Genomic DNA, 20,293 nt, shown 5'->3' on the forward strand with positions numbered 1-20,293 from the left:
ACAGCTCTGAAGTGGCCACTCTAGTCAATGCTTGTGTTTATACCCGCCAAACATTGTAGTACAAAGGAGCCTTTTGTTGTAGTTCTTAAAAAGGGATTTTTTTAAAAACGAAATATCTGCTTTTGGAGTGGTCTTTGAGGTTTGTAACTTTGATTTGAACTTAGATCTTTTTTTTATGCCCAAAGATACACACCACACACTGACTAAAGTTCAAGTTCAAGTGAAAAGGCATAATAGCACCCCTTTAAAGAACTTTAGCATTACAACAATTGCTCACCAATGGATTATCTGCAATTAATGAGTGCCATCAGAATGAGTGAGAGTTCAAACAGCTTATAAAAAAAAAAAACATCACAACAATCCACAAGTATTCCACATGGCTCCAGTCCATCAATTAACTTGATGAAGTAAAACACTTCATTTTCAGGTGAACTATTCCTTTAAGGATTATGTCATCTTTTCAGAAAGCAAAGCAGCATTTTATAATTTTAACAAACACCGCTTCATTGTGATATAGGTATCTTGCCATTCACTAATAATTAATAAACATGCAAACAATGGTCTGGTCTGTGTTTTAATTGTCATGCACATTTCTTTAAATAACTGAAAATGAAGAAGCTGATTGTTGGAGCTGTTGATCTGTAGCTGATGAATGTAAAACATCAGAGTGGCTCCCCCTTATGTTTATGTATAGTAGCTACAACAACAAACTCCATCAATACAAACAGCTTGTTATAGAACAGTTTTATTTATTATTATTATAACTGTATTATTATCTGCATTATGCAGATTTGCCAGGGCATAAATATTGAAATCCAAAAAAACAAATTAACCTAAAAGTGTTTTAAATGTACTTTGAATAATCACAATGCAAGTTCAGTACATGCCTTTTGTGGTACATAAATGTTTTTATTCATTTGTATGTCCAAAATGTTTTGGAGAAAGGACTGCAGGCGCTTAGAAGGCTATAGTTCTCAACCTGGAACGTCGGTCAGAACGTAGGACAGGAGGCAGGAATCAACAGTTTACTGAGTTTCTTCTGCAGCACAGACATACATTAGACAGCATAGTAATTGCAGTGTGGTGGATCTACGTACTATAGTGTAGGTGTATGTGCCTGCAAACAGACAAAATACCAAATGTCACATAGCTGACACCATTATTTAAACAGTTTGTCAGTTGAACATAATATCTAACACAACACAATATCCTAACGGGAAAATTATAAGTTATAAATCACTATTCTTTTACATATGAATTTGTACAGAACAAATAATGAATTATCTGTTTCAAAGATTCAAGCATTCAAATCACCTACAAATATCATGCAGTGTCATTCCGTATGACGATCATTGTTTGCTAACTACAAGCCATTACTCATCCTTTCTTTCGAGTGGATGTACAAACCAATCACTCCACTACTTCTAAATCTACACATATATAATCAATCTTAAACAAGTATGGCATGATTTAAACTCACTTTTTTCTAATGGACGCACACCATTCGTAATAATTACCACCAACTCTGTGACGCCACTTCTGGCACCATCTTCTGATGAAGGCAACTGTTTGTCATGCGCATTTCACGTGCGCAATCATTTCCGTCGCGTTCAACAATGAGAACGCCACTAGAACGTGCCTTTGCACTACCTTTGTAACAGTAAAGCTATTGGATGTACATAGTTATGTTAAAATTTGGCATAAGGATTGATTAAGGACATATGTTTGCATCAGATTGTAGATGCCAGCTGTTGCTTCAGGCAGAGGAATTCCTGCGACTCATTGTCCATGTGATTACAGCAATAATAAAGAATATGATTGTTGCCACACACACAGCAATTACAAGAACTGTCAAGTCAATGTCTGGGTTTGATATTCCTGGGTGTTTTGGAGAAGTGCTTCTTTATCCACAGAATCCTCAAATATTACAGTCCATGTTGCTTTGACACATTTTTTTTTTTTATTTTGCGTGTTTGGGGCTTCATAATTGTGCTCATTTTCACTGCAAAATGTGCTCACCTGAAAAAAAAAAAATCTTGCTTCATTGCAGAGATCACCAAAACACTCAAGGACAGATTATAGCTCCATTCAGCCTGGCCAGGGAGTGTTAAAGGGGTGATATGATTAAAGTTGATATGATTCTTTAGGGTCTTAATCAAAAGTCTGTAATATACTTTGGTTAAAAATTCCCAATGGTAGTGTAAAACAACACTCTTTTTACCTTGCCAAAATCAGCTCTGCAAAATTCATCCTGTTCTGGTTGAGGTTGATTTAAATGTTAATGAGCTCTGCTCGCCCCGCCCCTCTCTTCTCTCTGTGGAGTGACAAGTGGGTTTACTTTAGCCGCATTTAGTCGTGTTTAGCTGCTAAACTTGCTAAGTAGCACGTTATTAGGAAAGGCAATCACAAAGATTCATAAAAAAAACCCTTATACTTACCTCTGTAAGTGAAGCTGGATCACGGATGATTTGTGCGAACATAGACGGATATATGTAGATCAGGAGGCGCATTCCCTTCACAAACACTATCACAAACTTTAATCCACTTCATCTTCAGCAGCTCAGATGTTTCGCGGTAGTAAATGACGAGCACTATGTTCATTATTACATCCAGTAACACAACACCTCAATTGCTCAGTCTGAGATATTCTTGTCTAACTTACATCCCTGCTCTGGCATCGAAACGGAGGTTACTGGACTGTTACAGCTGATTTAAGGCGGGTCTGAGGTAAGACGCTCATGTCAATCAACTATCGTGGGAGCGGCCTCTGTTGGTGTGACGGCACACCAACAGGCATTTGAGAATGGCTCGATGTGAAAAAGGGGATATTATTTTTACAGATTAATTAAAAACCACTGCATGGATTTTTTATTATTATAGGGTAGATGTGTACATGTGTACATACACTGCCAATACACATTATTGTTCAAACAACATGTAAAAGTGAACTTCGCATCGGATGACCCCTTTAACAAAAAAAGTCATTATTTTATTTGTGTCCTCAAAGCACTGATTTTTAAATTTTTATTTTAAAGTAAGACTTGACAGACTAAAATTAACAATTGAAACTTTATATATTGCAAATATGACTAATCAAGCAGCTCTTAAACAATTTAATTGATGTAGATATTAATTGTGAGACATAACATCTAAATTACATTGGAAATAGAAGAAAACTGATTTTGACCTCTTTGGTCCAAGTTAAAAGTTCATTTACTAGTTACTGAAATAAATTTGTGGTACTTGGTACTTACAGAATCGAGGCTTGGCAGGAACATTAAAGAGCTATTTGTATTTTGATTTTTGTTTTGAAAAAAAAAACAAACTTGCACTTCTCTGTAGGTAGTGAAGTTTGTGAATCGATGTGACACCTGCATTAATGGACATTTTAAATCTCATAATAAATGTTGAATCAGTTAAACACCATTCACCCTTTGATGCATAAAGCTGGATGACTGTGTCACTTAGGAGGTAGTTTGGGGTGAAATGATTGTACTGACCCTTTAGTGAAGGGTTCATCATCATGTGCAGCATTATCAGTTGGCAGCAGCTATTTGTACTAATTGTAAATAGCGATAGAGGCTATTTACACTAAGTGCAAATATCAATATATGCTATTTACGCTAAGTGTAAATAGCAATTTTATTTATTTACAGAATGTTCTGCTATTTATAATACTATAAATAGATGCAATTATCTGCACCTCAGTATTGTAGTACATTAAAACAGTATGCTGTAATTACGTATTGAGTATAAACCATAGTTTTAATTCAATTTATTAAATGGATGCTGCTTTATTGGGACAATGAGCCCTCAATAAACTTACCCTAACTGACATTATTTTCAACTTTTCCAATTATTTCCTTAATTTTTTATTGAAAATAAATGCCTTACCGATATGAGATTTGAAAAGAGAGATAAAAAAGCTTGCCAGAAGGTGGATTCAAACCCCAGTCAATCGCGTCGAAAATACAGAATGCACACTTTATTTTCTGCACCACTGGAGCTGACAATTGACAGCCGTCTTTAGTAGTGCTGACTAGCTAAATTGTTGTGTATTCCATGTTCCATTATAGTTAATATTTATGAAAATGTAAAACTGACTCTAAATGTATTAATACAACACACCACCGCTTTAATGCAATGGATCAAGAGGTGAATATCATTTAGTTTTTCTTTAGCATTTATAAATGAATTGCTAAGACATTTAAAAGTGTATTAATGCAGCATGTTTTTTTTTTTTTTTTTTTTTTTTTTTATTAAACCCACACTATTAACACAATGAACAATTACACTGTGACAATCATACTCTGAGAAATAGTAACCATTGCAATCAGAAAACATGTAAGTACAATAATATAACAAAATTATGACTTTACAAAACCAAATTACAAAATAATATGAAAACATAGGTTAAATTATATTGCAATCAGAGTATCTCGCAGCCTCCTCTGCTGGTGAAAATAATCACTGCACGATTGCTCTGCTAACCAAGCAGGCTGTTGATCCGGCTGTTTGCATTGTATTTTAGGAAAAAGTTCAGGGAAAGAAAGAAAGAAAGAGAGAGAGAGAGAGAGAGAGAGAGAGAGAGAGAGAGAGAGAGAGAGAGAGAGAGAGAGAGAGAGAGAGAGAGAATAACATGCTGGCTATAACAAACAAAATAATTAGAAAATTATATTCAGTCCACAGATTGAATATGATAAACAAAACTGAAGTATGTCTTGATAATCTGTAAATTTACTGCACAAATATTAAGAAACTAAGAAATTTCATTTGATATTGTTTTAAGAAATGTTCTGTTGGATGTACATAGGGATTAATTTGACATTCTTTTGCATCAAACATAATCTCGCTTTACTTTTAGAAGAGAGTTTTTTTTGCGTTTCACTACCCATGTGGTTACAGCAATAATAACACATATGACCATAGTTACCACACTCACAGAAATGACAAGAACTGTCAAATTTATGCCTGTGTTTAATATTCCTGGAGGTTTCGGAGCAGGGATGATCTTTGAAGCTTGAGCAATGTTGGAGGTTTCAGATTTTGCATTTTGTTCATCCTCTGATTTAACTGCAAAGAAAAGTATGGTGCCATTTTGGATTGGGAAACTGAGATTAAATGAATGCTGTTCAACTAATCCAGCCTCCTGAGGTGAGACAGCAGCTGCGTTGACTGCATGACCATTGCTGAAGCTGTCTCGAAGCATATCGAGGTCAGCGCTCCACCTGATCTCATAGGATTTAGCTTAAAGAAAAAGAAATGTGCCATGCAAGATGATATACATTATTTCATGATGTACTTTGCAACAAGTTTTATTTCTTCAGTGAAGATGAAAATAAAAAAAATAGTATTTTATTGGGAATTTTACCTGTGCCTTGGTCGAGGTCCTCACCAGGAGCTGTCCAGCTGAGAAGCACAGTGTCCTCCTGGATCTCAGCACTCAGATCTGTGATTCTGTTAGGAGGGAAGTTTGGTGGAGCTGTGCCTGGAAGTTTCACCTCAAAACTCTCTCCAGTGGCTGTTCTGGTGAAGCTTCCAACCTCAAGTGGTTCCACAGAAACTGGAGGCTTTGGAGGGTTCAGCTGCACCACACCTGGATTTAGAGGAACCAGCTTAATCTGCCTGATTCTTCCTGAATGTCTTTCCTCCATACAGCTTTATTGCTAATTATATTGCCATTAATACAACAGTTATTTAGTTCAGATTGTGCATTAATTCAGGCACTTTTCTGCAGGTTACATCAATAAAACACGTCTTTATGAGTAACTGAATAAACACTTAGTATATAATATATGCATTTGTTTATATAAATTTATTATTAAATTAATTAATATAAATAGTACTGGAAAGCACTTAATTGAGTGGTTTTTGGTCAGTGACATTTAATATGAAAATAAATATGATTCAGTTATATTAGATGTATCTGATGTCATTCAGATTATTCCAAAATATTGCTTTTACCATCTACCACATATCCAGGTATGTATGGGGCACCACTCTTTTTTGAGACAGCAAATCTGGTTTGTCCATCTTGATTATTCACTCTTACTTTCAAGTTGCTCCTCCCATTTACCATCTTTGTGAAATATCTGGAATAGATTCCATCACCTTGAGAAGCATCGGCTCCTGTAAAAGATGGATCTCTGATTTATTGGGCACATGTTTGAAAAGTACCTTACTGTTTAATTATTTATATGTTATGTTGAGTGAACAGTTGGAACAAGAATTATGTTTTACAATAATTAATTTACCTGCTCCATTGTCCAGCAGTTGTAATCTATGCACAGACCCAGTTTCTGACTCCAGTATAGCCCACACTTCAGCATTTATTACAGGCCTGTAATTCTGACTAACCTCAGCAAACACTATTATTGGTTTAGTGTCATCACTCGACTGCTGGTTCATGTGAGTTCTGACAATGATTGGTGGAACATCATCTTGTGCCGCTTGACTGTTGTTACTGTTATAGTCAAAGCCTGAGGTATTGTGGTTTGGATACTGTACTTCGAGTCCCCACGCTACCAAAAACACGAAAAATAAAGGTTAAGGTAGTGGTTAGATGATTTTTTTTCTTTTAATGTATCATTTCAGTTTATATTACAAGGCTGATGGATGCTTGAATTTGATTGGCTGACGAACATTCTAAAGTGTGCAATTATTTTTAGGAAAACCCACAGCTAAAGTACTTCCAGGCAAGTACTTGGTCCAGATGCATTTTACTGAGTTACGATAATACATTTGATCATGTTTATGATCTGAACTATAAACTTAAAAAAAAACAACTGGTTGATAAAGGTTAGCATACCTCTGCAGTTCCTGGAACATTTAAAGTGACTGTTTTCAGCGATCCATCATTAATCATATTTGTCTGAGTGTAGACTGAGCCACTTGGTGACTGTATGTAAATGCTAGGAAACCTTGTTCCATAAATTATTACAAAGCTGGTTTTGTTCCCAACAGTCCATCCACTGATCCACTGATACTGTCCCATTGAACCAATCAGATGTTCTTGCTCCAGCACTCTCTAGCTAAAGGAGTGATGAAAAGGATTGCAATTAAAATACTCATAATCTTTATGACACTTTCAGAATAATGTATAATAGACAACGAGCAAAACTTTGACAAACCAGAACTGGCTCCTTTGTGTAATCGCCAGTTGATAATGTAAGTGAGGCAAATGCGTCCATTAACTGGTTGGAGGTTAAGTCATCAGTGGCAAATATAAATTTTCCTCCTATTTTCATCATGAAACATTTTTGCATTGGAAAATAATTACCGGCTGTTGTATGATATTCTGTGAGTTATTAATCAAGCTGATATCACTTACCAGTGCTTTCTGCCATTACTTTCAGTGCATTAGTTGCACTCTTGCTAAAAGCTAGTGTGTGTATAATGGCACCACTTTGTATTGCGGGTGGAGCACAACCATCAATGTCATCTGTTGCCTGACCATCTGTCAGAAAAATGAGTTCATCTCCTAATACATCTTCATTGTCATCTTGAAGTACCTGAAGAAAAAAAAAAGATCACTGGCATAGAACAAACTCTATATACTTCATATACCACAAACATACAAGATGCATAGTAATACAATTAATATGGCACCTGTAAGCCTTGATTAAGACCAAAGCACATGTTTGTTGACCCATCTGCTACTTTTGGCAGCAAATTGATAAGACTTTTTTTTTTTCTCGTGGTGTCACTGTCAGTAGTAATCAAGTGGCTCAGAGTAGAAGCAGAAGTACTAAAGGTTACAATTCCAACACTAGCTTGATACTCAATGACATTTCGCAGGGAATGTGTGGCAGCCTGTTGCTGTAGAAGAATTCTAGAGCCCTAGAAAATGAGTGAAAAAAAAAAATCCCTCTGATTGTGAAATTATTTATTGTAATTATATGTTTATTATTGATTTGTTTTCAAATTAAGTTAATATCGGTTATTGCGTACTTGCATGCTTCCTGAGACATCAAGGATAAGGCATACGACCCGTTGCATTCGCTGCACAACTTTGAAAGATGGTGGTGGTGGAAGGGGCTGATGTGGTTTTAGAGACTGAAGTGCTTCTTTATCCACAGAATCCTCGAATATTACAGTCGATGTTGCTTTGTTGCCACATTTTTTTATTTTGCATGCTTGGAGCTTCATAATTGTGATCATTTTCATGACAAAATGTGTTTACCTAAAAACAAAATTCCCTGCTTAATTGCAGGTATCACCAAATACTCAAGGACAGATTATAGCTCCATGAGACCCAGGCAGGGAGATAAAACTCAAAGGAAGTTTATAGCTTAAGAAAAAAAGAGTAATAATTTGAATATCTTTAACTCTGTTCTCAAATCACAAGGTAATGCATAACAAATTTAAAAATAACAATTCAAACTTTAAAATTTGCAAACTTTCGACTTTCCTATATGTCAATAAATATGTTAATGGATTGGAATTATACTATGGCATAATTTAATGCAAACAGAAAAAAATAGTCTGCGGCTTCTTTGGTCCAGGCCATAAATTCATTTATTAAAATGTTGACAACTCATGCGCAAGTTTAACTAGTTACTTAAATAATTTTGTGGAATGTATAGAAACATGTAAAATCTACCGGTATACTTACAGAATCCAGGCTTGGTATGAACATTAAAGAGCAGTCTGGGTTTTGATTTTTGTCTGGAAAAAACTTGCAATCCTCAGTAAATAGTGAAGTTTGTGGATCAATGCAGCACAGTTGAAGAGATCCTCCAGCAGTAACCTCATAAAACTGACCTTTAATATTTTTACTACACCTAAAGATAAGCAAGATATCAACAGTGATTGTAATTTCCAAAGAAATTGTAATAATTTTATGTCATTTGATCAACAGTTTATATAACCTTGTAGCTTCAATTTGGCCATTAGAGTGGTAGAATGTTTTTTTGTCACTGGTTTCATCATACACGCCCCATCTCATATGAGCCCATTCATGCACAAAAACTTTTCCTGCAAATAATCAACCAAACAGATTACTGCATTAATGGACATTCAAACCTTTCATCACTTCATGATAAACATATACAGTATATGTTGAGAAAGATAAATGACAGTAACCTCTTGATCCATAAAGCTGGATCACTGTGTCATTCAGGAGGTATTCTGGGGTGAAATGAATGTACTCTCCCTCAGCTCCACATTCTTCATACTGATTAGTGTAAGGTTCAACACCGTATGCTGGATTAGCATGATCAATTCTTATTTTGGCCTGCATTTTACATAGTAATTGTGTCAGCAACATCATATGTGAATGAAGTGACTAGAAATTATTATTTTAGAAGTTAAAATGCCATAATGCTTAGTACTTTTTCAAAAGACTCTGTTCTTGCTTTAGAAAAATCTTTACTGGTCCAGTGGGATGGGACAAGTATTGTAGCTTCTTTGAAATAGACCTTTTTATCCAATGCTTCATAAAGATAAAGCGACCCATTAGTGACTATGTCCTGTCAAAAATGAGAAAACACCCTGAATGAATGTACGCAAATATAAAAGTATTTTTTTTTTTTTTGTTAATTCACAAATACTGTCAACAAAATTTGACTGTATGCTGTATATATCTGTATTATATATCTAACATAAAAGACACCAAAAACATTCATGCACCAAAAGTTAAATACAAAAAAATGCATATTCACCTTGATTGCATCGATAAGCCTATTATCCTGTGAAACTTTTGAACCAATTGCGATTATAATGTCAACATAACCGTTTCCATCTAGTTTGATTCCAGTGGAGGTGAACGGCAGCAACATCCATAATAAGAGAAACACCATTCTTGAGGCCATAGCTGCAGCGTTTAGATGAACAGCAACTCCTGCTATTGTTTTGAACAACATCAAGTCAATAATTAACCTACAGATCATAGATAGAATTTCCTTTACTGAAATGCACTGAATGATATAAATCTAATTAGGTGCTATTATGAAACAACACATTATTACAGTGTCAAGGGGCAGCATGTTGGAGACAGCTGTCAGCAGCTGTTTATTTCACTTTACATTGCATCATTGCACAGGAAAGCACCTACAGTGCTGCTCCCATCAAAGTCCATAAAATACGGCTCTCATAAGTCTATGGCTGTGGCTGAAATACAAGCACTTCAATGTAAACACAAACGTTTCAATGTACAATTTATATGTGACTTTTTTGTGCAAATGACAAATAAACTATACTATAACCTAAAGAAACTATAACAAAACGGCATACTAGGTATGTCTAGTTTGAACCCTATTTTACAACCATTAAAAATGTATGTTTTATATAGCATGAATATGGGTAGTATCAATGAAATTCAGAAGCGCTATATCTGCCATTTACAAATCCTCTCCTGTGGCCTTATGGGATAGTGGAGTGCAAATCAGAGGCACATTTCAAAATTTCAGCAGAAGTAGTAGGTCATCTGGGTAGTTTTCACCCACTGTTGTGTAGTGGTGTGGGATGGGTTTTCCCTTTCGTTGTCTCCTTTTGGAATAATTAGTGCCACTGTATTTAAATGCTCCGGAAAGAAGCATGGCAATGTAGACTTTTGTCATAATCACCCCTCTTCTGGTTTCCAGTGTCGCGGTAGCTGAGGTAGGTGACAGTAGTCGTTGATTTTAGTATTGCTTATAAAGTCATTTCTTTATCCTTGGACTTTGGAGTATGTATAACTAAATATTGCTTTATTACTTTGAATTTGAATTGAGTTTCAATTTTTGTTCTTTGAGTGATCAATTGTTTATTACTTGTATAGAGCCCAGAGCCACTGATTTGTTTTCAATTCATTTTCTTCTTTTAGTTCGTGCCAAGGCTGAAGAGGAGGCTAGTCACCTGGGCGTGCACACTCTTGTGAGTTTGGAGCACTAGGGTTTAAGAATCTACCTATTGTGGGTGACATTTAAAAATTATCAGGACTTGTGAGAGTGGTTTTCAGTTTGGTTATTCTTTGTATTAATGTATGGAGAAGTGTCCCTTTTAAGCCTGTAAGTTCTTGATATTGTTATTGTGATAATAGATTTGTTAGTGTGTTCAGTCAGATTCAGCGTCTCTGTCCTTTCTTTGTGCCACTGAAAAAATGTTACTTTATGTATTCCTTTGGGTGTCCTTGCTTGGCAGCGCTCACAGAGATGGTCTTCTCTTACAGCGAAAGCATGTCTTGCCTCGCTATGCTCGCGGATCACTACACTTGCTGATCAGACAGGACACTGGCCTTGGTCTGATGGGCTTGAACGACAGCTTTGGCTCATTTTGCCTTCTTCAACTTCTCAGTCTCCCCAAACAGTCTGTTTGGCCCTGCTGTGGATTGGTTCACTAAACGCTCCAGCTCTGCAGCTGTTTTAAGTTGCCAGAAAGCTCCACCGACTCTACAGCCTGCAAAGCCTCCACCATTGCCCGCTCGGCATCAGCTTCTGACAACATCACCAGACTGCCAAGAGCTATCCCTTTCCCAAGTGTCAGGGCCCCTGGCCCAAGTTCTCTGAGCCAGAGAAGCCATCCTGATGCATCTGGAATGAAGAGGAGAGGGATAGGTCCTGCTGTGGCCAGAACTCTCTCTAAGAAGTCTTGTGCTTGCCTTCCAATCCCGCATTCAGTTTTGGGCATTGAAGGCTCTGTGTTTACTGCAGACCCTATGCCTCTCCCACTCACTATGTACATGCTTATGCAAACTACCACTTTTATAATGGACCAAATGACAAAAAAGAGCACTTCTCTTTGCAACTTTTTGCCCTCAAGTAGCAGTCTGCCATTTGAGACCCTTTGCCGCCCAGCTTCAGGCTTGGGAAGTCATTTTGGGTGTATCAAGTTGGATCCTGCAGACATCCCTGCTTAGGGGTATGGTTCAAATTAAGGACCAGAGCAATGATGCTCACATTCTCTGATCCAAAGTAGAGTGTCTCCTGGCAAAGTGTGCCATGGAAATGGTCCCACCAGCACTTAGCAAGTCAGGCATCTACAGGTGTTATTTCCTACCCCTTTCTTCAAAGAAAGATGGTGGACATACCTGATGATAGTGGGCACCTGAGTCATGCCCTGATGAAGCAGCTGTTCAGGATGTTGACTCTGAAGCAGATCTTCATGCAGGTTTGCCCAGGGGACCGGTTCTTATCAGTGGATCTGAAAGAAGCTTATTTTCATATCCTGATAGCCTCTCATCACAGACCATTCTTGAGAGTTATATTTGAGTGTGTGATTTACCAGTATACAGTCCTCCCGTTCGGGCTGTGTCTTGCACCACACACTTTTTACAAAGTTCATTGAGACAGAAGAGTGCATGTCATGTCTTGGCCCAGTCGAAGCACAAGCATTAAATCAGAGGTCCCCAACCACTGGGTTGCGAACCACTACCTGGCCGTAGAAGAATTTCTACCAGGTCGCGAGATCGGTAGAAAATTTGTATAGATATGATGCTCTCTGTTATTTATTGTGGGTAACTGATTGTTCTTATTTCTGTACTTTCATTGTATGCGACTGATATGGAGTAGCAATTTGACTTCATGTAAAATTAGTAATTAAAAGATTGCTCTGATCTGTCATATAGCCTATTAGGGCTTAAACGGATCGCATTTGATCCGTGATATGTATGTAGATTAATGTGCCAATTTACACGTTCAAGTTATTTAAAACCACAAGAAGAAGAAATGAAACAGAACTCAATTCATTACTTACACCCAAAGCGCGCACAAGCATAGAGACGTGTTTTAGACAGCGCAGCATAAAGAGTTGATTCCTCTTTCACATCTCCCTGCGTTTAAGATACATAGTTACGCTTGGGGGTTACGTCGCAATATTAGAAATATTTCTGTTTTAAACCACGAAGGCGAGCAATGGATAACACACAAGCAACGTGCGAACTCTGCACAATAGTTATGCTGGTGAAGGTCTTTTCAGTCAATTCATTATACAAAAAGTGAAAGTAATAATGCTGCATTCACTACGCATATTCTCTCAGAGACGACAAGAGACAAATATACTTCAACATATGCTGATAATGGTGTATAACTGTCTAAAATTATGTCCCTGATAAAAACTGCCCATGATTTTTTCTACTTATTAGAAATGAGGTCTGTACAGGTGTTTGAAATGGAATATAACATCATATATCTACAAAGTGCTACAGTAAAATGATTTCACACAAGGTAAGCATATAGTATGGGACAGCCCCTATAAGAACTGGCCATTCATGTCTTCTACTAGAAATAGGGTCTTTATAGCCCTGTAACGTTTAATATGGTATGTATTTCTACAACGGTGCAGTAAAATAGTTTCACACAACACAATCTTTAGAACGTACAGAGACTTTTTATGCCAAGCATTTACCAGTTACAAGTAGGGTGACCACCTGTCCTGCTTTGCGTTGTACCGCACAGCATTTTCACCCCTTGTCCCGCATTTTCATCAGTCTGTTGGTTTTTACTTATCATATTAGGAAAACGTCCATGCGTTCTTTTGCCTTTTAGGAAAACGTATTAGTTATTCTTTTTGCGGCGTAGTTTCTGTGCAAAGGGTTTGCCGACCTCATCAAGCGATCTAGCCCCACCGACGGAAATGGTCGAGCGCACACGGAAAAACACGATATTCTCCATTAATTTTAACCAATTTAAAAAAAAAAAACGATGCAACGTTCAGACATGACTTTCTTCTTATTTTAATAGCTAGTTTGAGGAAGTTTCTATGGCGTTATTTTAATGACAAATGTCCAGAGCACATGCAAGAGTGCATCAAAATGGCAAGCATAAATCAGCGCATGTACGTAAACAATGGATGTAAATCAGTATTTACATAGCATAACAGTAGTAAATGTATCTGTCTCACACGTGTCCCGCAAAATCACATCTATGTCCCGCAACAGATCTACAAATGTTGTAGTATTTGGCACTGATGGCAGACTTCACTCAAAGATATGGGGTGTCGCATTTTGGTGGTCAAAAAGTTTTGACTTCCATTGTGTGCAGTTTCCATGGTCACTCAGCTTCTTTCTGCTAGCAAAGAACCGCCTGCTGTCCATGGTGCTGAACCTCCAAGAGCATAATGGAAAAGGCAGACCAGTTACAAAGTTTAATGGTATGTTTGCAGTTTTTGCAAGGACCCAAAATCTCTGCTTCGTGGCTGCATCACCTGCATCAATGGAAACTGTAATGCTACTAAAACAATTTTTTGCAATTTTGAAGACCGACATCATAACACCATTCAGAAAAATAATGCTGACAACATACGATGCATACTTTTAAGGCATGAAGCTTTATTTCCAAGATGATAAACATTGAATTTCAACAGAGGCTTGTTTTGTAATATTTATGGTATATCCAAATCAATTTCTGATACTAATTCCAGATATATGTCCATGCTTAATATTTCCTGCATAATTACTTACATAAAGAAATGTATTTTGTGTTCAGTTATAGTTACCTGTGTCAATGCTAAATGCTAATTTACCTAATTCCCGATGTGGGTGGGAAGATCATTCCACCAGCCAGGAATGGTGAACGAAAATGTTCTGGAAAGCGATTTTGTGCCTCTCTGTGATGGTAGCATGAGGCATCGCACCCTTGTAGATCTTCTGGCTTCTGGAGGGGATGTCGATTCAGAAGAGTGAGTGGAAGAAGGAAGCTGCTGAGTCTGTGGCTGTTCTATACACAAGAATCAATGTCTTGAACTTGATGCAAGCCATGACCGGTAGCCAATGCCAGTGAGGCACTGGAGGTTTTGAAGCAGGGGGGATCTTTGAAGCTTGAGCAATATTGGTTTCAGATTTTGCATTTTGTTCATCCTCTGACTGAACTGCAAAGAAGAGTATGGTGCCATTTTGGATTGGAAAACTGAGATTGAACGAGTGCTGTTCAACTGATCCAGCCTCCCAAAGTGAGACATCAGTTGTGTTGACTGCATGAACATGACTGACGATGTCTCAAAGCATATCATGGTCATTGCTCCACCTGTCATAGGATTTAGCTTAAGGGGGGGGAAAATGTGCTGTGCAAGGCAAGAGATATATTATTTCATAACTTTGCAACAACTTTAAATTTATTAGTGAAGATGAAAAAAACTAAGTATTTCAAAACTGTACAGTTAATGAGTATTTTACCTGTCCCTTGGTCGAGGTCCTCACAAGGTGCTGTCCAGCTAAGGAGCACAGTGTCCTCCTGGATCTCAGATCTGTGATTCTGTTAGGTGGGAAGTTTGGTGGGGTTGCGCTTGAAAGTTTCACCTCCGAACTCTCTCCGATGGCTGTTCTGGTGAAACTGAAGGCTTTGGAGGATTCAGCTGCACTACCCCTGGAATTAGAGGGACCAGCTTAATCTGCCTGATTCTGCCTGAATGTCTTTCCTCCATACAGCAGTTAATATGGAAATAAACATAATTCAGTTATATTAGATATGTCTGACAGCATTGGGATTCCAAAATACTGATGTCAATAGTTTAACATCTACCACATATGCAGGTACATATAGGGCACTGCTGTTTTTTTGGCCAGCAAATCGGGTTTGTCCATCTTGATTCTTCACTCTTACTTTCAAACTGCTTCTTCCATTTACAATATTTGTGAAATATCTGGAATAGATTCCATCACCCTGAGAAGCATCAGCTCCTGTAAAAGTTGTATCTCTCATTTATTTGGGCACAAGTTGGAAATGTATTTTACTGTTTATTTATTTATATTTTAAGTGTGAGTCATTATGAGCCATTCACCTGCTTCATTGTCCAGCAGTTGTAATGTATGTACGGCCCCAGTTTCTGACTCCAGCGTAGCCCACACATCAGCATTTATTACAGGCCTGTAATTCTGACTAACCTCAGCAAATACTATCATGGCTTTAGTGCCGTCACTGAATGGCTGGTTCATGCGGGTTTATAGGTGGAACTTCAGCACGTGTCGCTTGACTTGTTACTGTTATAGTCAAAGCTTGATTTATTGTAGTTTGGATATTGTAATTCCAGTCCCGAGTCTACCAAACACTAGATAGTAAAGGCAGATCAATAAGGGTTTGTATTAAGTGTATTAGCTGAATCATCAGCGATAATCTGAAGTTGTTTTTGAACATGAACATGTTTATGGTCTTAACTACAGTATAAACACAATAAATAACTCTTGATAAAGGTTGTCATACCTCTGCAGTTCCTGAACATTTAAGGTGGCTGTTTTCAGCAATCCATCATGAATCATATTTGTGTAGATTGAGCCACTTAGTGACTGTATGTAAATACTAGGAAAACTTTTTTCATACATTACAAAGCTAGTTTTGTTCCCAGCAGTCTGATACTGATACTGTCCCACTGAACCACTTTCTCTCCCATTCTTGATGACACTTTTAGAGTTATAAATATATCATGGGCAATGTAATCTCCCATTGACAATGTAAATAAAGCAAATGCGTCCATTAACTGGTTGGAGGTCAAATCATCACTGGCATATATACATTTTCCACCTATTTTCAACACAAAACATTTTTGCATTGGATAATAAACTGGTGCTTATATTATAAGATATACTGTGGGACACATATAGTAAGTTAATGCTGATATCACTTATCTCTGTGTTCTGCCATTACTAACAATGCATTAGCTGCATTCCTACCAAATGCTACTGTGCTTATAATGGCACCACTTTGAATTGCTTCTGGAGCACAACCATCAATGTTGTCTGTTGCCTGACCATCTGTCAGAAAAATGATTTCATCTCCTAATACATCTACACTGTCCTCTTGAAGTACTTGTTGGAAGATGAAAGAATCACAGAAATGGAAATAACTGAACAAAACAACAACATAATAGTCTACTTAGTAATAAAAAAGTAAAAAAGTTACCAATATTCTGATTCATTGTAATAAGGCTATTGCAAATGTTTTAATTTTTTTTTTTTTATTATTATTATTTTATTTTTTATTTTTTTTTCCATTGAGTCCATCCAATAATTAGCACATCATTTCAAATCTAAAAGTTTTGGAGACACTTAGACATTTAAAGTCCAACCAGTTGCTTCATCTACAGCAGTTTGGATTTACAGACAAATATTCCACTGAAAAAGCTTACCTTTTTTAATTGAAGTCTTATTGGATAAAGGAAATGTTGTCGGGGCCGTGTTCATCTCACCTAAAAAGACCTGTTTTGTTGTTAATCACAGTGTCTTATTAAATAAATGAAATCAGTTCAAAATGTCTCTTGTGGTGTAACTGTCAATAGTAGTCAAGCGGCTCAGAGTAAAAGCGGAAGTACTAAAGGTTACAATTCCAACAATGGCTTGATCCTCAATGATGTTCGTCAGGAAATGTCTGGCAGCCTGTTGCTGTAGAAGAATTCTAGAGCCCTAGAAAATATTTTTTTAAAATAACATATTTCTCAAACTAATTTGAAAGCATTGGCAACATAAAAAGGTTATCATGGTATTATTTTAGTTTTCAGATAAAGTTAATGTATGTTAATACATACTGCCATGCTTGATGAGACATCAAGGATAAGGCAAACGACCTGTTGATACTGCACAATTTTAAAAGATGGTGGTGATGGAGGGGACTCTGGTGGTTTCAAAGAACGAAGGGCGGCACTGTCTACAGAATCTTCTAATATTACGGTCCATGTTGCTTTGTTCTTTCTTTCTCTCTGTGTTTTTTTTTTTTTTTTTTCAATTGTTGTAGGATAGTGACCATTAGGGGGAGCTAGAGGAAAAGGAGTGGAATGTGTATGTTTATAGGAAGAGCAATAAAGAAGTATGTTCCACTACGAGAGTGTGCGTCTATGAATGTGTAAATATGATAAGATAAACATTACATCTGGCGAGGATTAAAGCCAGTGGTGGACGAAGTACACAAGTTGAGTACTTGAGTAAATGTACAGATACATATAATAAAATATTACTCCAGTAAAAGTAAAAGTGTTCCTCTTTCAATTTTACTTGAGTGAAAGTACAAAAGTACCCGATTTTTTATGTACTTAAGTAAAAAGGTACTGATAGATTTATTTTGCAAATTTATGTAGGCCACTTAATTGAATTTTATATTAGCACATATATTTTTATAATCCTACTGCTCAAAATACCTGGGATTTTCCTAAAAAATACATTTTTGTTGTTGATATGGACTATGTTGACGAGAGTGATGTAGTAATATTCAATGTGAAGCTTACACTGCAATGTACCTGAGAGAAAACAGATTTGACCAACAAATTTTCACCAGTAAGAAAAAAGTGTTTTAAAACTTGTTTTGTATAACGTCACAGTTATATGTGACATGAGAATAAGGCCTGAAGTTAGCAAGAACATTTTAAGGAAAATATAATTATATTTTCATAATGATTTTTTCCTTTCAAATATTGTCTGTGTAAAAACACCCCTGGCCAAATGCCCCCAGAGGGCATCACTTTCCACTTTGATAATTACTATAGTTACCATGATCTGAACATCACATCCTTTCTTGTTCCTTCATGTATAATCTATCTAGGTGGTTGAATAAAAATAAGTGGACTTTATATCTAAAAATTATCTCAACTTAGCACCAGCAAGCGGGTAGACAGTTAGCATCAACTAACAATATTTACTTATTTCCAGTATGGTTAAGAATAAACATTTATATCTGTCTACTTTAGCTGAGCCAAACAATATAAAAATTTATACTGTTGCTAAACAATATAAAAACAGACGTCACGTAGGGCTACATGCTGTTATTTAAATTTTTCGTTTTTGCTGTGTCTGAATTTAAGCATTTCAGTGCGCTTAAACAGATCACCTTTTACAGCAGATGTAATTCACAAACAATGGACAGCTTTGACCTAAATATGATTTTCGGTTATAATAATTAATCCTAAAATTCGACATTAGTAACTTACTTTTCGCAGCATCAGTCGCACGCACACAAGATCTCCCGCTTCTTACTTGTGAATTCAGTTGACTGGAGACCCGCTCTAAATGGATCATTTGAATCAATGAGTTGTCAACTACTTGTCTCAATGAGTAGTACAACTACTTTGTTACTGCCCACCACTGATTAAAGCTCTTGGGTGAAGGCACTTTAATGTGGCTTGTTCTTCAGATTTTGAAGTATATAAAAAGGAAAATATCAGCAACATGGCGATGGGGGATAAATGGGGTGACCTGTTCCAGTCACACGTACTGAACTGCCACAGAAACCTTGGCAAATTGTTGCCATTGATGTGTGTGGGCCATTCCCTTCAGGCGACCATTTGCTGGTCGTAACCGACTATTACTCAAGATGGGTGGAGGTGAGAGTCTTTCACCGCATCACTGCTAGCAACATCATCAGGTGTTTGACTCGGATATTCGCCACTCATGGATTGCCAGAGACAATTATTTCCAACAATGCCACACTTTTTACACAGTTTACAGGGGCTGAATTCAAAGCATTCTTGGCGCTCAATGCAATTCAACACAGACGCATCACACCATATTGGCCTCAAGCAAATGGCGAAGTCGAAAGACAAAACAGAACACTGTGCCAAGCCATACAAGCAGCTCATTCCGAAGGTAAAGACTGGTGGAAGGAAATGTACACATTCTTGCTGGCCTGTCGCTCCACACTACACTATGTTACTGGTTGCAGCCCTGCTGAATTATTGTTCAGTCGTCAACTCTGTACTAAGTTGCCAGAGGTGCACTCCTCATTAAGGGCACTCCAGCTGGCAGATGTGACAGTGCCACTAAAACTGTGTTCCTTTGTGTATTTCCTTGAATTCCCTTGGATGGCATAATCATTGTCATTTAACAGTTTGACTATATAGACCAGGGATGCCCAAACTGGAGGGCTGATGTCCTGCAGAGTTTAGCTCCAACTTGCTTCAAAACACATGCCTGGAAGTTTTTAGTATGCCTAGTAAGACCTTGATTAGCTGGCTCTCGTGTGTTTAATTAGGGTTGGAGATAAACTCTGCAGAACAGTGGTCACAGCACTGTTCTAGTCACATATGAATTTGGACATACAAAATATAATTGAAATCTCACATTATAAAATATGAAGAGTTCAGATGCAAAAGCCTCTAAATCCATCTTATGTATTTCTTTAAAATTTGCATTTCTCTCTGGCTACTTTGTATAGGTTTCTATGTAAGTACTGGTACTTCTGATTGGGCTGAGGCTGGAATTGAGCAAGTTTGAAGTAAAAGTATTTGTTGGACATATACTATGTGTCAGGAGCATTCACTCAGTATCATTATCTCATTTTTGTTTTTCATTTCTCCTCTTTGCAATGACATGAATGTCAGCCTCCTGTCCCTGCATGCAGCGATCTGCCATTCGAGAGACTCAGACCCCTTGCTGCCCAGCTTCATTCTTGGCAAGCAATTT

At 37.2% G+C, this 20,293-nt stretch overlaps 2 pseudogenes; both read right to left on the bottom strand.

The window, feature by feature from the left end:
• Positions 1-4,837: 4,837 nt before the first annotated feature.
• On the bottom strand, positions 4,838-9,812 carry LOC127159971 (calcium-activated chloride channel regulator 3A-1-like; annotated as a pseudogene).
• A 4,775-nt stretch (positions 9,813-14,587) lies between these two features.
• LOC127159973 (calcium-activated chloride channel regulator 4-like) lies at positions 14,588-17,089 on the bottom strand (annotated as a pseudogene).
• Between the last annotated feature and the right edge of the window lie 3,204 nt (positions 17,090-20,293).

Source organism: Labeo rohita, unplaced genomic scaffold, assembly GCF_022985175.1.
Source record: "Labeo rohita strain BAU-BD-2019 unplaced genomic scaffold, IGBB_LRoh.1.0 scaffold_269, whole genome shotgun sequence".
Classification (NCBI taxonomy): Eukaryota; Metazoa; Chordata; class Actinopteri; order Cypriniformes; family Cyprinidae; genus Labeo; species Labeo rohita.